Source organism: Podarcis cretensis, assembly GCF_951804945.1.
Source record: "Podarcis cretensis genome assembly, chromosome: 3".
NCBI lineage: Eukaryota > Metazoa > Chordata > Lepidosauria > Squamata > Lacertidae > Podarcis > Podarcis cretensis.
The window spans coordinates 7,194,600-7,208,862 of NC_137172.1; the positions used below are offsets into that span (position 1 = coordinate 7,194,600).

General features: G+C 43.0%; 2 long non-coding RNA genes across 2 annotated transcripts; one reads left to right on the forward strand and one right to left on the reverse strand.

Moving 5' to 3' along the window:
- The first annotated feature begins 1,137 nt into the window (after positions 1-1,137).
- On the forward strand, positions 1,138-2,970 carry LOC307211957. The gene is made up of 2 exons (XR_013836641.1): positions 1,138-1,432; positions 2,700-2,970. It is a non-coding gene; the product is annotated as an uncharacterized lncRNA (long non-coding RNA).
- Positions 2,971-8,423: 5,453 nt separating this feature from the next.
- On the reverse strand, positions 8,424-10,180 carry LOC307213171. The gene is made up of 2 exons (XR_013837426.1): positions 9,776-10,180; positions 8,424-8,644 (listed from the first exon to the last, which is right to left on the reverse strand). It is a non-coding gene; the product is annotated as an uncharacterized lncRNA (long non-coding RNA).
- Between the last annotated feature and the right edge of the window lie 4,083 nt (positions 10,181-14,263).

Sequence of the window (14,263 nt, forward strand, 5' to 3'; positions counted from 1 at the left end):
AAGCAGTGATGTAGATTTATATCAGTTGATTCTCATGCTGTCAGTTTCAATCAAAGGTCCCAGACTGTCAAGTTCATTCTGAATCTTCATACTGCCATCAATAGTGTTAACTGTGCTTCCTGGTTTTGTGTCATCTGCCTATTCAAGGAGCAACTCTTCCGTGTCCTCATCTTATTCATGAAAATGTTCAATTATACAGGGCTTAGGTCAGAGCCCTGCAGCACTCAAAACCTCCATCCTGAATAACACAGAGACAAAAATGACCCAACTAAATAAAGAGCAGAATAAGGATGGGGGAAGAGTTTAATTTTGTTTGCGTTTAATGAGAAACTGCCTAATTTGCAATTTCAGACCAGTCCGCATAAGAAAAACAAGCTGTACATCAAAATGCAGATTTTCAGTTCTTTCAATCCATTTTTCCCCAACTCCAAAAAGGACACAAAGTGCAGATATTAGGCAGAAAGCACACAAGCAGTAAGAATAACATGCAATATGCATCATAGCATAAAAATTGTTTGAAAAAAAGGTCCTTTGTCAACCCTGCATACAAAAATTGGAAGAAATGCTGTTGAATTCTCCTGAGGGTTATTTTCTTTTGAAAAATAAAGTGAAATTGCCAGGAAAAAAAAAATATAACTGAATTTAAAGATTGGAACCCTGAGAAACTGAGAGAAAGCCACATTGCATTGGCAGTTCATTCCTATAGCAGAATAAATAAATTATTACAAGATTTTGGGAAATGGTGGTAAATGAACTTTGAAAATCATGAAATTATATATATATATATATATATATATATATATATATATATATCTAGACAGTCTCCCAAAAGGGCGTTGAAGAATACCACAAATGCCAAGTTTTTCCCCACACTCAGAGCCCAGGACCATCAAAATAAATATTGCTTAGTAGATTATGGCAAGGATGTGTCAGCTGCCTGGTGGGGAGATGAAAAGGCAAGCATATGGGGAGCGAGAGGGTTATTAGCAACAGCAACAGGGCAAATACAATTATTTCAACTCCAAAGAAAAGGCCTGCAGACTGGGGGCAACATCAAAGAGAATCTTGTCATTAAGAATCAAGTAATCTCAGATGCCCTCTGTGGCCTTATCTTGCTCTCTTACCTGAAGTGCTACTTCAAAGTCAATGAAATGCGGCCCAGCCTTCTTGGCTTCCAACCTGTATATATAGACATGAACTCTGTCAAGGCGTCACCACTGCCAGTCCATCCTTGGGATTCCTTGCAGTGGCACCAACAAATCTCTAAGAGCCATGAAGTTTGTCTGTCTTTTCTTTGCATTGGTCTTCCTTTGCAGTGCCCAGGCTGATGAAGCAGATCTGGCCAAAATGGAGAAGCAAGAGGGAGAGGACCTGAAAGACTTCCTCCCGGGGGAAGACCCTGCTGGTGACGATCAAGGTTTGCAGGATGAAGGTAATTGTTATGTACATGGAAGATGATCTCCTACACCTTCCATGGTGGACAGGTTCTGGATTTCACTGGGGTGCAGGGATTCACTCTTCCACTGAAATCTCTTAAAATGCTTCTCTTTGGCTGGAACATGCCCTGATTATGGTTATGCATGCTCTGGTCAGCATCACCATTCTTGATAGAGATATGCTGGATCCGTGGTGGACAATTGTCTCTACGTACTCTTAGATAGGATTGTCTTTGCATTGCTTCAAGTCACCGATATAAACACACTCTAGATGAGTGGTTGAGTGAGATGCTACTTCACAGTAGCCAAGAAGTTGCAGAACCTCAAGCTTGAGAATTTCTAGCACGACCTGTTGTGGTTGGTAATGCCCACCTTGTAGGGTTTCAACTAGACATCAGAGGCATGTATTAGGGTAAAGTGTGCCTTTAGGAGGATGAGGATTAGGAGAATAAGGATTATGAGCATGATCATATTGTTGTTGTTAATCACATAAATGCATCTCGTTGTGGAAAATCGTTTACAGCAGTGTTTATGTCAGGCAAAACTGCATGCCAAATGCCAAAACTTATTTAATCCAGCTGCCCTGCTCAGCTTTTTCCAAATAACCCAAGGTGACTTACAGAAATAAAGAAATATTTAAGACAAATATAAAATATATGCATCATTTAGTGTCTATAACCAAAGAACCAACAACAGTGAAACCATATAGGGTGGTTCCTTGGTCTTCAAGTGAATTATCTTCTGGAACGGATTATGTTCAAGAACTGAGGTACCACTGTAATAATGAAAAAAAGGCTACCCATAAAAGGTAACAGAAAATTAGCAATAGATAAATAAAGGTGGAGAGGCATTAAAAGAGCTCATCACGTGCTATCAGATGCCTGAGAACAGAGGAAAGTTGCAAACAGGTACCAAAAAGAGTAACTAGGAGTAAAACGCTGAGGATTCTTCAGAAGGAAGATCCCCCTCCTCCTCTCTCTGTTGAGCTCTGCAGGAATTACAGGAGGATAAAGCTGATAGGTAGTTGTGAGTGAGAGGGCAGGTAGGTGGGGGCTGCCTGGAGGAAAACTCATGTTGGTAGGGGAGTGCCCCATTTACCCCAATGGACCAGCCATCGCTGAACTGCTCTCATCATCAAGATGCTCCTCCTACTGTTCAGCTGAAATCGGCCCTGATCTTAAGCCCATGGGGTGTTGGGTCTTTTCTGTGTCTCACGGCCCTTCAAGTATTTTGAAGAATGTTTCCCTCCTCTGTTATATGCAGACTCTGGGCCGAAGGCTTCTTCACGACTTGCCGTCGTTGGCTGCTATGGCAACAGAGGATATTGCCTGCCACGGGGCTACCGGTGCCATAATGGCTTGAAGTGGGAGGAGAAATATAACAACTGTCCATTCCGCAATGTTCTGCTGTGCTGTGTGCGCTGAGGCAAGAAATGGTGAAGTTCCAAGAAACTCCTTCGTAGAAGTTTTTACAACCACCCGGAAGAATGAGCCAGTCTGCTCCTTTCAAATAAAGCATTGGTTAATTGATTCCACTCCTTTCAGAAAACCACTGGATAATTTGTCCCTATCCCTTCAATAAATCTACATCCAGCCACCACTCAAGTTGTTATTCTTTATGTTTTTCTCTTTTTACAAACATGCAGGAATCTGACATCCTTGTGCATTATTGCTATTAATTAATTTTTTAATTATTCTTTGGTTGGGGCACGTTTTCCATGAAGGTTGGCATAAACTGACACATCCTTTTGCATGCTTACTCAGAAGGAAGTCCCATTTTGTCTACTGGGCTTTACTCCCAGGAAAGTGGGGAGGGAGGAGTATAGCTCTGCATGCCTTGGTTCAATCCCTGACATCTTGAGGTGGAGCTGGAAATAATCCTTGTCTGAAATCCTGGAAAGCTATTTCTAGTCAGTGTGGGAATCCTGAGATGGACTGACCAGTGGTCTGATCCCATATCAGTTGGCTTTCGACATTTCCAAGTGAACGTAGAATGTAGAAATGTAGTGCATAAACTTTTCCCATGAGGTTCCTTTCTCCTAAATTTCAGGAAAAGCACAAGAGGTACCATCTCTTTTTAACTATCAGAAGGCAGAGCTAAAATCTGAAAGGGGTTATGGCATTTGCTCATAATGTACACAGAATGTGGCCCTTGATAGAACTAGATAGAAATGGCTTCTGGCTCAGCATAAAGGTTTGCTGAGAACCCATCCATCACAAGTTCAGCTTGTATATATGTGTACACAAACCATATATCATGAAGACTCACAGTCCCTGCTGTGCCTCATTCCTCAAAGGAAACACAAACCCGGGGTAAACGCCTCGAACCTTTTAAATCTCACACCGCTCAGAGATTGGGGTGACATGCAACAGTGTGTGTGTATCTGGACTGCTTGCATTGCTTGACAGCCCTGTCTACCTGCCAACCAACCCACCCCCTTCCCTTCGTACTTCAACCTAACCTCCCTTCCCTCACAGATCCTTCATGTCCTTCAGCCCCTCCATCCTTGAAAATGACACATACAAATTCATTATACGAAATATTGCACTGACTGGGATAAAAAAAACTCAACTTAGAAGGCCTCATTGAAAGGCAGAAGTCATCAACAAGCACTGAAAATATGCCAAAAGGGTTTCCAGATGTCTGCCGCCACAACCAGCAGCTCAACACTCTTAAAATCGGCCGTGTTCCGCAAAATCACAATGTAGCACCCTGCTTGTGGTTAACGCTTAGCTGGAATGAAATATTCAACGCAGCAATAGAGAAATTAAAATAATAATTTATTTGTCAGACAAATAAATATGAGGCACAGTGGTATATGGTTACGAAGCTCTGGCCTGGCCTCCTGCCATTCTGGCCAGCACTTATATTTCCTTAATCCAGCCCCCTTGCTCCTCCTGTGGCTGCCTCTGTCCAATCAGCCTGGTTGAAATTCCTATTGGCTGTTTGCTAGAACCAATCACAAAAGATACACCCATTTCCTTCTGTCCTTTTATGGGAAACAAAAAGCTATATATTCTTCTATCTATAAATGACAAATAAGTAGTAATATATCTTACATGTGTCTCAACAAGGAACCTTAATTACCAGCTCACCTCGCCCTATTGCCCTCCAAAACAAATGGTTTAATCTCAAATATTTTTTATCTTCTGTAATATGTAGGGTCAGTGTAACCTTGGCTGTCAGCCTGTAATTCCCTTTTTACGACTTTGAGAATTGTTTTCTGCTATAAATCAGGGGGCCCCCTTGTCTAGGAGGAAAAACATTTTGCCAAGGTTCTTAGGCAGCTGCTCTTCTGCCTGGCATGAACATTTGAAAATCTTTAAGCTCATTTTAAGATACAGGCCCTGATCAAAATATAAGCTTGATAAAAATGCAGGCTTATGATTAGATGCCTCAACAACACTGTCATGTCGCCAGTCAGATCTGGATATGTTTCAGCATGATGAGACATACAACTGGGTAAGGTCAGACTGCCTAATCTGATTGGCAATGGGAGCCTCACATTCTTTCTGATTTCTTTTTTGAATAGAGAGAGAAATAAGTTGCAAAGAGACTTTTAAAAGGACCCAAGGCAAGCAGGTGTACAGCCTTTGAGAGAAGAGATAAATATTTTTTTTTTTTGAAAAAAAAAATTCCAGTAGCACCTTAGAGGCCAACTAAGTTTCTTCTGGTTATGAGCTTTCATGTGCATGCACACTTCTTCAGATACACAGATTTCTGCTTGCACACCAAAGCTTGTAGCCAGAACAAACTTAGTTGGTTTCTAAGGTGCTACTGGATTTTTTATTTTATTCAGACCAACACGGCTATGTACCTGATTTTGAGAGAAGAGAATATCCTTTAACATTTCTCCAATGAAAGTGGGAAAATGTCATCCTATTCAATAATAATAATAATAACAACAACAGCAACAACAAACTATTACTTATTACTTATTAAAGGTAAAGGGACCCCTGACCATTAGGTCCAGTCATGGACAACTCTGGGGTTGTGGCACTCATCTCACTCTATAGGCCGAGGGAGCTGGTGTTTGTCCGCAGACAACTTCCGGGTCATGTGGCTGCATGACTAAGCCGCTTCTGGTGAACCAGAGCAGTGCATGGAAATGCTGTTTACCTTCCTGCCGGTGCGGTATCTATTTATCTACTTGCACTCTGACATGTTTTCAAACTACTAGGTTGGCAGGAGCAGGGACCGAGCAATGGGAGCTCACCCCCTGGCGGGGATTTGAACCGCCAACCTTCTGATCAGCAAGTCCTAGGCTCTGTGGTTTAACCCACAGCGCCACCCACGTCCCTTATTACTTATACTCTGCCCATCTGACTGGGTCACCCCAGCCACTCTGGATGGCTTCCAGCATATACAAGAACATAATAAAACATTTTAAAACTTCCCTATACAAGTCTGCATTCAGATGTCTTCTAAAGCTTGTGTAGTTGCTTACCTATCTCCTTGGGACATAAGTGGGACACCCCAGGATCAAATCAGAAACTGGGACAGTTTCTGTAACTCTGGGACTGTCCCTGGAAAATAGGGGTGCTTCGAGGGTCTGGAAGTGATTAACACTGCAGGATTCAGGACAAGCAAAATGAAGCCCATTTCTACATAGCACAACTGTGGAGTTGACATCCTCAAAGTGCAACAAATCGGATGGCTTTGAAAGCGTTCTGGGCAAACTCCTGAAGAGGCTGCCAATGGTTGCCAGCCATGCCTGCTATATTCTCCCACCACTTGCCTGTCCTGTTTGGGCTGGGGACCAATACATGGGTTCAAGGTTTATTTCTCCCCACTCTGGGTTCTGAGAAACCATTTTTCCAGTTCTGCCGCCTCTTCCAGCAACAGTTCAGGCAAAAGGCCACAGCCAAGCCAACGTTCTACACCTTTTTTTGGAGTAAGAGGAAATGAACGTAGGGGATTTTGAAAGTGACTGCAGTTAGGTAAATGTTTCAGGAAATTACTTTTATCTTCCTACTTCAGAATAGACCTTAATGCTTTCTGTTTACACAGGGCTTTCTGGGCAGCAGCGGCAGGGTGTGTCTGAAGAGTCTTAATTTTAACCTCTGAACTGTGCAAACATTTGGAGATATAACAAAATAAAAAAAAATCCTTCCAGTAGCACCTTAAAGACCAACTAAGTTAGTTCTTGGTATGAGCTTTCGTGTGCATGCACACTTCTTCAGATACACTGAAACAGAAGTCACCAGACCCTTCTATATAGTGAGAAGGTGGGGAGGGGTATTACTCATGAGGGTGGTGGGATGGGTGATTGGCAGATAGCTGTGATGAGCCTGTTGACGACTCTTAACGACTGCAATAGGTCTTACACGAAAAAGCAAAGTTTGGTGATAACACCAAACTTAAAACCATGGAGAGACCTGGTCTGAACAAAGACATTGGATTCTTATCTCATTATACATGAGAAAACCATTTTTCACCTTCTCACCCCTTGCTTTTTCCTGTAAGACCTATTGCAGTCGTTAAGAGTCGTCAACAGGCTCATCACAGCTATCTGCCAATCACCCATCCCACCACCCTCCTGAGTAATACCCCTCCCAGATAAGACTAGGAGGAGGAGGGAAGTCCAAGGGAATCCTTGGAATCTTGTTTTTATGTTGTAAGTTGGACATGTGACTGTATAATGTTAATTTAAAAAACCAAATAATTTTTATTTATTTTTTTACAAAAAAATGATGCTTGGGCATGTTCAATTGATATAGTTGCTATATAGTGTGTGTGTGTGTGTGTGTGTGTGTGTGTGTGTATGGAACATTCTTGAGCAAATGTAAGTTTTTATATGTTTGAGCTTTGAGAAATACATTTGCCACCAACACTGGAAGTTTGAGATGTTTCCTTAGAGCAACAGAAATGTTAGGCACATTATCCAGGAGCTTTTATTGTACTATGAAGAATAGTACTCCTTGTATAGACTTTGGAAGTCTTTGAGCTATTGCTAGAAATTCACGACACAGATATTCAGCATCACTATCTTTGTTTCCACTGAGTATGAATGATTTTTCCAAATTGTAGCAGGTCTTAAGTATGTACATCTTCAGCAGATTTTTCTGTTGATACTCTGTATATCACACAGGTAGCCAAACAGGCCATTATATAGTTGTAGCTGTTGGAATCTCTCTTCAACAGATTGTATGACCGTGTCTAAGACAGCATAGTGGGAACTTATTTCGAATTTCTGCTTTGGAACTCGTGGCACCTCTTCTCAGGCCATGTACTCAAACTACCGTTTCATTTTTTCTAATTTGCTCTTTCTCAAAGTTTGCATACCTCCCAAGCACCCTGAAAAAAAGGGACATCCCATTTTTTATGTGGTCATTTTGGGTGCCATGCTCTCATGTGCTGTGCTCTCAACCCCCAAAAGCACTTTTTTTTGGGGGGTGAGTGTGAGGCGTGGGTCATGTGACTTGTCCAGGAGTGTGTCCTGGAAGACTTGCATCCTGGTTTGGGGTCAGAAAAAGTTGGACGGTATGAGTTTGGAAGCATTTCTACTTCTTCCAAAATCTCAGTAACATCTATCAAAACTTTTTGAACACCCCCCCAAACCTGCAGCCCACAAGGGAATTCTTGGTCCCTTGCAACTGGCTTGTAATGGAATTTAAACCAGCTTCCTTATTTTGCAGTGGCTTGATTGTAAGTTTGACTTAAAAAAAGGATGTTGTACCATGTAACAAGTGATCAACTTGAACGTACAAATATTTCAATTCAGCAAGCCTGTTGAGTTCCTGTCCAAATTCATCAATCAGGCCCTAATGGAAGAATCACAAAACCGTAGTGTTGGAAGAAAAGCCAAGGGTCATCCAGTCTAGTCCTCTGCAATGCAGGAATCACAGATAAACCATCCCTGGCAGTTGACCATTCAACCTTGCTCCAAAAGATCCAGCACAACATAAACATATTACACAAATTAAAAGAGGGGAGAGGGGACTAGTGTCAGGAACCAGGCACAACAAATCAACAACATCAAAGTGATTAATTTAATTAATTTAATTCTCCCGGGGTATTTTGCAACTTCATCCCAGTTTTTCACAGAACACAGCACTTCAGGGTGCGGGTATTTGGGCAGTTGTTGAACGTCTCCTTCATCACAAAGCCTGAGGCACACCGGAGCTTCCGCAGTAAGCAGTATCCCCAAGGCCAGAGGCAAGAGATTTTCCCGTCCGGTGGTGGTGCAACTGCCTGCCCGTTCTCTGCTGGAAAGGGGGGGGGGGAAAGGCAACAATGATAGTGTTGGGAACATGCAAAGGACACACAGGGGAGGAGAGGAGAGGAAGTGCTTTGGTGGGACTCATGAGTTGAATCCCTTGCAATCACTGCAACAAAACATGTATGCAGCAAAACATATGTAGTCATACAACAAAACATATGCAGTCATTAGCAGTCATCAACAGGTTTACCATACCCATTGAGTCAATCACCCATCTCCCACTACCCTTCTGAGAAAATCCCCACCCCACCCTCCCACTATATACAGTGGTACCTCGGGTTACAGACGCTTCAGGTTACAGACTCCGCTAACCCAGAAATAGTACCTCGGGTTAAGAACTTTGCTTCAGGATGAGAACAGAAATCGTGCTCTGGTGGTGCGGCGGCAGCAGGAGGCCCCATTAGCTAAAGTGGTGCTTCAGGTTAAGAACTGTTTCAGGTTAAGAATGGACCTCCGGAACAAATTAAGTACTTAACCCGAGGTACCACTGTATAAGGGTCTGGTGACTTCTGTTTCAGTGTATCTGAAGAAGTGTACATGCACATGAAAGCTTATAGCCAGAACAAACATAGTTGGACTCTGAACAATTTTTTATTTTTTTTTTTATTTTTTTGACTGTGTTAGACCAACACAGCTACCTACCTGAATCCACAAAACATATATGAAATCAATCGAAATCTAATGTATCATCTATCTATCATCTATCTGTCTATCTGTCTGTCTGTCTATCTGTCTATCTATCTGTCTATCTGTCTATCTGTCTATCTGTCTATCATCCATCCATCCATCCAAGAAGTCTTGTTGGAAATGGAATATTTTCAACAGGTGCCAACAGAACAACGAAAAAGTTGCCTGTTGAATATATAATTTAATGGAAGGGGAGTCCAAAGCATAGGTGTTGCCACATTAATGTCCAATGCTGATATCACGCAGATCATATCTCCTGATGGGATCACAGAATCATAGAATCATAGAATTGTCGAGTTGCAAGGGACCCAAAGGTCATTTAGTCCAACCCCTGCAATGCACAAATCTTTCACCCAATGTGGGAACCACAGTTCCTCCGTGAAATACACTCTTTTTGTTGTTGTTGTTGTGAAAGAACCCCTCAGCTTACCATCTGCCTGATAAGCAGCACGCTCAGTCTCAGGATCCTTGCTGTCCTTCACTTTGCCTGTAGACCACAGATCTAGCCTGGCTTGGCTATGGAGAACCAAGAAGAGGACTACAAAGATGAAGTGAAGGGTCTTCATACTTGAGATTGAGCTGTGTCCCCAATTTCTGGTCGAAGTAAAGAGTCCGAGAGTTTCTGGAGCTTCTGGAAAGGTGTGCAGAGATCTTACTATTTATTCAATTTTTCCCCCTTCAGGCTAAACACCAAGAAATTAGTAACAGGATTGAGTCAATTCTATGTCGTCATTCTTGAAGGGCAGCTCACGTTGGCCACTCAGAAGCTCTTGAAATGCTTTTGGGTTACAGTTTACTTTAGGAAGACTGGAAGCTTCCTTGTAAAAGGCTCCCCCCCCCCATCTAATCTGACTGGCAGCAGCTCCCTCCATAGTCTCAGGAGGGGAAGGGTTTTTCTCCCAATTCCCTGTTTTGTAAATAATAATAATAATAATAATAATAATAATAATATTTATACTCCACCCATCTGGCTGGATTTCCCAAGCCACTCTGGGCGGCTTCCAACAGAATATTAAAATACAATAATCTATTAAACATTAAAAGCTTCCCTAAACAAGGCTGCCTTCAGATGTCTTCTCAAAGTCTGGTAGTTGTTTTTCCCCTTTGACATCTGGCGGGAGGGCTTTCCACAGGGCAGGTGCCACTACCGAGAAGGCCCTCTGCCTGGTTCCCTGTAACTTGGCTTCTCACAATGAGGGAACCGCCAGAAGGCCCTCTGCCTCAGTGTCCGGGCAAAACGATGGAGGTGAAGACGCTCCTTCAGGTATACTGGACCGAGGCCGTTTAGGGCTTTAAAGATCAGCACCAATGCTTTGAATTGTGCTTGGAAATGTACTGGGGGCCAGTGTAGGTCTTTCAAGACCGATGCTATGTGTCTCGGTGGCCACTCCAAGTCACCAGTCTAGCTGCCACATTCTGGATTAATTGCAGTTTCCCGGTCACCTTCAAAGGTAGTCCCACATAGAGTACATTGCAGTAGTCCAAGGGAGAAATAACTAGAGCATGCACCACGCTGGCGAGACAGTCTGCGGGCAGGTAGGGTCTCAGCCTGCGTATCAGATGGAGCTGGTAAAGAGCTGCCCTGGACACAGAATTCACCTGTGCCTCCATGGACAGCTGTGAGTCCAGAATGACTCCCAGGCTGTGCATCTGGTCTTTCAGGGCCACAGCTACTCCATTCCGAACCAGGGAGTCCTCCACACCTGCTTGTCTCCTGTCCCCTCAAAACAGTACTTCTGTCTTGTCAGGATTGAACCTCAATCTGTTAGCTGCCATCCATCCTCCAACCGCCTCCAGACACTCATACAGGACCTTCACCGCTTTCACTGGCGCTGATTTGAAAGAGAGGTAGAGCTGGGTATCATCCGCATACTGATGAACAACCAGCCCAAACCTCTTGATGATCTCTCCCAGCGGCTGCATGTAAATGTTGAAAAGCATGGGGGAGAGGACAGAACCCTGAGGCACCCCACAAGTGAAAGCCCAGGGGTCTGAACACTCAGCCCCTCACTTTCTGAACACGGTCCAGGAGGAAGGAGCTGAACCACTGTATAACAATGCTCCCAGCCCCTCTAGACGGTCCATAAGGATGTTATGGTTGATGGTGTCCTCTGCAAATAAAAAATAAAATAAAAAAATACACACACACACACACACACCACACACACATGAATCACAGAATTGTAAAGTTGGAAGGGACCCCAAGAGTCAAAGCCCCTACAATGCAGGATTGGGTTACATCACATATTTCTTTCTGAATATCTGTCATTGACAATAATAAAGAGAGTGATTGAATGAATCTGGCCGCATTCTGTAAGACCTGTAAGATAGTCTGTAAGCTTGGGTGTTGTTAAGACAATAGATAGCTGAGATGATAACAAAGAGAATAATAGTTTGGGGAATCAGAATTTCAGTGCCCACAAACATTTCATAAAATGCAAAATGAAAGTATTTCAAATGATTTGGATTGTTGAGTGACAACAGTTGATTTGGCAATCACCCCACAAGTGAGAGCCCAGGGGTCTGAACACTCAATAGTTTGGGGAATCAGAATTTCAGTGCCCACAAACATTTCATAAAATGCAGAGTGAAAGTATTTGAAATGATTTGGATTCTTGAGTGACAACAATTGTTTTTGGCAGCAGTCTCAGAAACCTAACACCATTCTTCCCTTTTCCTGGTATAAACCGTATAAATACCAGCAAAGCTTCCATAGATTCTCCACCCTTCACATCATTGAGCCTTTTCCTTCCATTAGCATTGCAACTGCAGCCAATCTTCCACCATGAAGATGCTCTACGTTCTCTTTGCTGTTGCCTTCTTGGTCTACCAGGTCCAGGCCAATACCATACCACCACCTGAGGATGAAACCAAGGAGCCTCTTGACCCTGAAATGAAGTTCAAAGAGGGTAAGTTGGGCTGAAAATGGGCATTCTTTCATATTGCAGCTTGTGGAGGAATCCTAGAATCACGCTTAGAAGTACAACTCTAGGTTAGCTCAGCCATATTATTGCAGAAAGAGGATTCATTTGACTTACAAGCTTTAGTTATCATGGACTTTCCAGCCTCAGAGGAAGGACCTGCACAATCTGGTTCATTGTCCAGCTCATCATGATGCATTTACTTCTTACTGAATTTGGTGGGACTTTGTGTTTTAGGACTTTCATCTTGACCTTCCTTCAGAGGTTAGGATGGGCTGTTTCCCCCCCCCCCCCCCCCAGAATCCTTCAGGAGCAATCTGTCAGGAGCTTCTTTGTGGCAGTGGCTGAGACTGGAATCCAAATTTGCAGGGCATCCCTTTTTCCATGTCCTCTCTCTCCCTCTCTCCCAAACCCTTTCCCTTATCTCAGTACCATCACTCCTGCCCTAGTTCCTGAGAGGGACATGCGATCACTGTGAGAACAAGATGCTGGACTAGATGGGCATTCCATATGGGTATAATTCATTTAATGGGATGCCTTACTTGCCTTTTTCATAATGACCAAAGGCAAAATATAAAAATACAGATACAATGGTACCTCGGGTAAAGTGCTTAATTCATTCTGGAGGTCTATTCTTAACCGGAAACTGTTCTTAACCTGAAGCACCACTTTAGCTAATGGGACCTCCCACTGCCACTGCGCCGCTGGAGCACAATTTCTGTTCTCATCCTGAAGCAAAGTTCTTAACCCAAGGTAATATTTCTGGGTTAGCAGAGTCTGCAACCTGAAGCATATGTAACCTGAAGCGTATGTAACCCGAGGAGGAAAGCAACTAGCAGTTTGAAATAAGAAGGCAGGCAATAAGAAGTTCACAAAAGTGGAAAGATAAAGATAAACCAACCAAAGAAGATTGGTTGAATAAACTGACAGATTATGTTAAATTTGGCAAGTTTGACAACAAGAATCAGAGACTAAGAGGAGTCTGTGATTAGAGAGGGGTGGAAGCTTTGTGGTATTTGAAGAAATGTTGTAGTAAAGTTAGTCTTATTTAGAAAATTATTCTTTGGTCAAGTAAGAGGAGTGAGGCCTTGTGGGAGTTTCATCAGCCGCAGGGACCCTGGGAAAGAGGTTGTGTATCTTTAAACTCTAGACTAGATGGCTCCTTAGCTGAAAGCTTTATTGGAACCAAGGAAGCCTTGATTTAATGAAAAGATCTAACACCTGAGTTTGAGGGTGTAAACATCCCCCCCTCAGTGATGCTATCTGTCCTTGAATTGCTTGGGGATGGGTCTCTGGCTAATTTCCACGGAAGGGAGGAACCCCTTTGATTTAAAGTTTGGATTTCAAATTGGCCCAGCTGTCAAGAAGTAAATTGATTGACCAGCAAGCCGGTCATTGGTGTATTCAAAAATAATTTGAGTCTTATGATTGGCTTGAAAGTTACGACGCTAAGTGCGAACTGTGAATAAAAGATCAGGGAATTGTCTTGATCTTTGCTCTTTGCTTTTGGTCTATGCCATTGCTCTGCAATTCGCAAAGATGCCTGGCTCTATTGTTCCATCCTAATAGCCGTCGTTTCGTCCTTTGAAATGGAGATCTTCAAAAGCCTTCAACTTGCAGAGTCCTAAAGATTTCAGCTATCCTATTGTGTGTTAGAGCTTGTGAGAGTGCCTGCTATTCTAGCATGTTTTTATGTTATTTTTAAAATAAACCTTTTAAGAATGAAACTGTTTTAGTTTGTGTGCCTTTCCGGAGGGAATAGCTAAGTCCTAGCCTTACGCTTGGTTACACTCTACCGTAGAACTTCTGCCTGCAAGTCTGTGGATGCAGCTTGCAGAACAGGGGGACAACCAGGTTAAACGGGTCACAGCCTTCTCCCTGGGTTGTGATTCTGGGTCCCCTGGACAAGAGGGAGTGGTGGCAGCCCTACCGGGTCGTGTTTGTTCTGTTTTGGAAAAAGTAATTAGCCCGCCAACCTTGCCCTGGGCGTCCTAGTC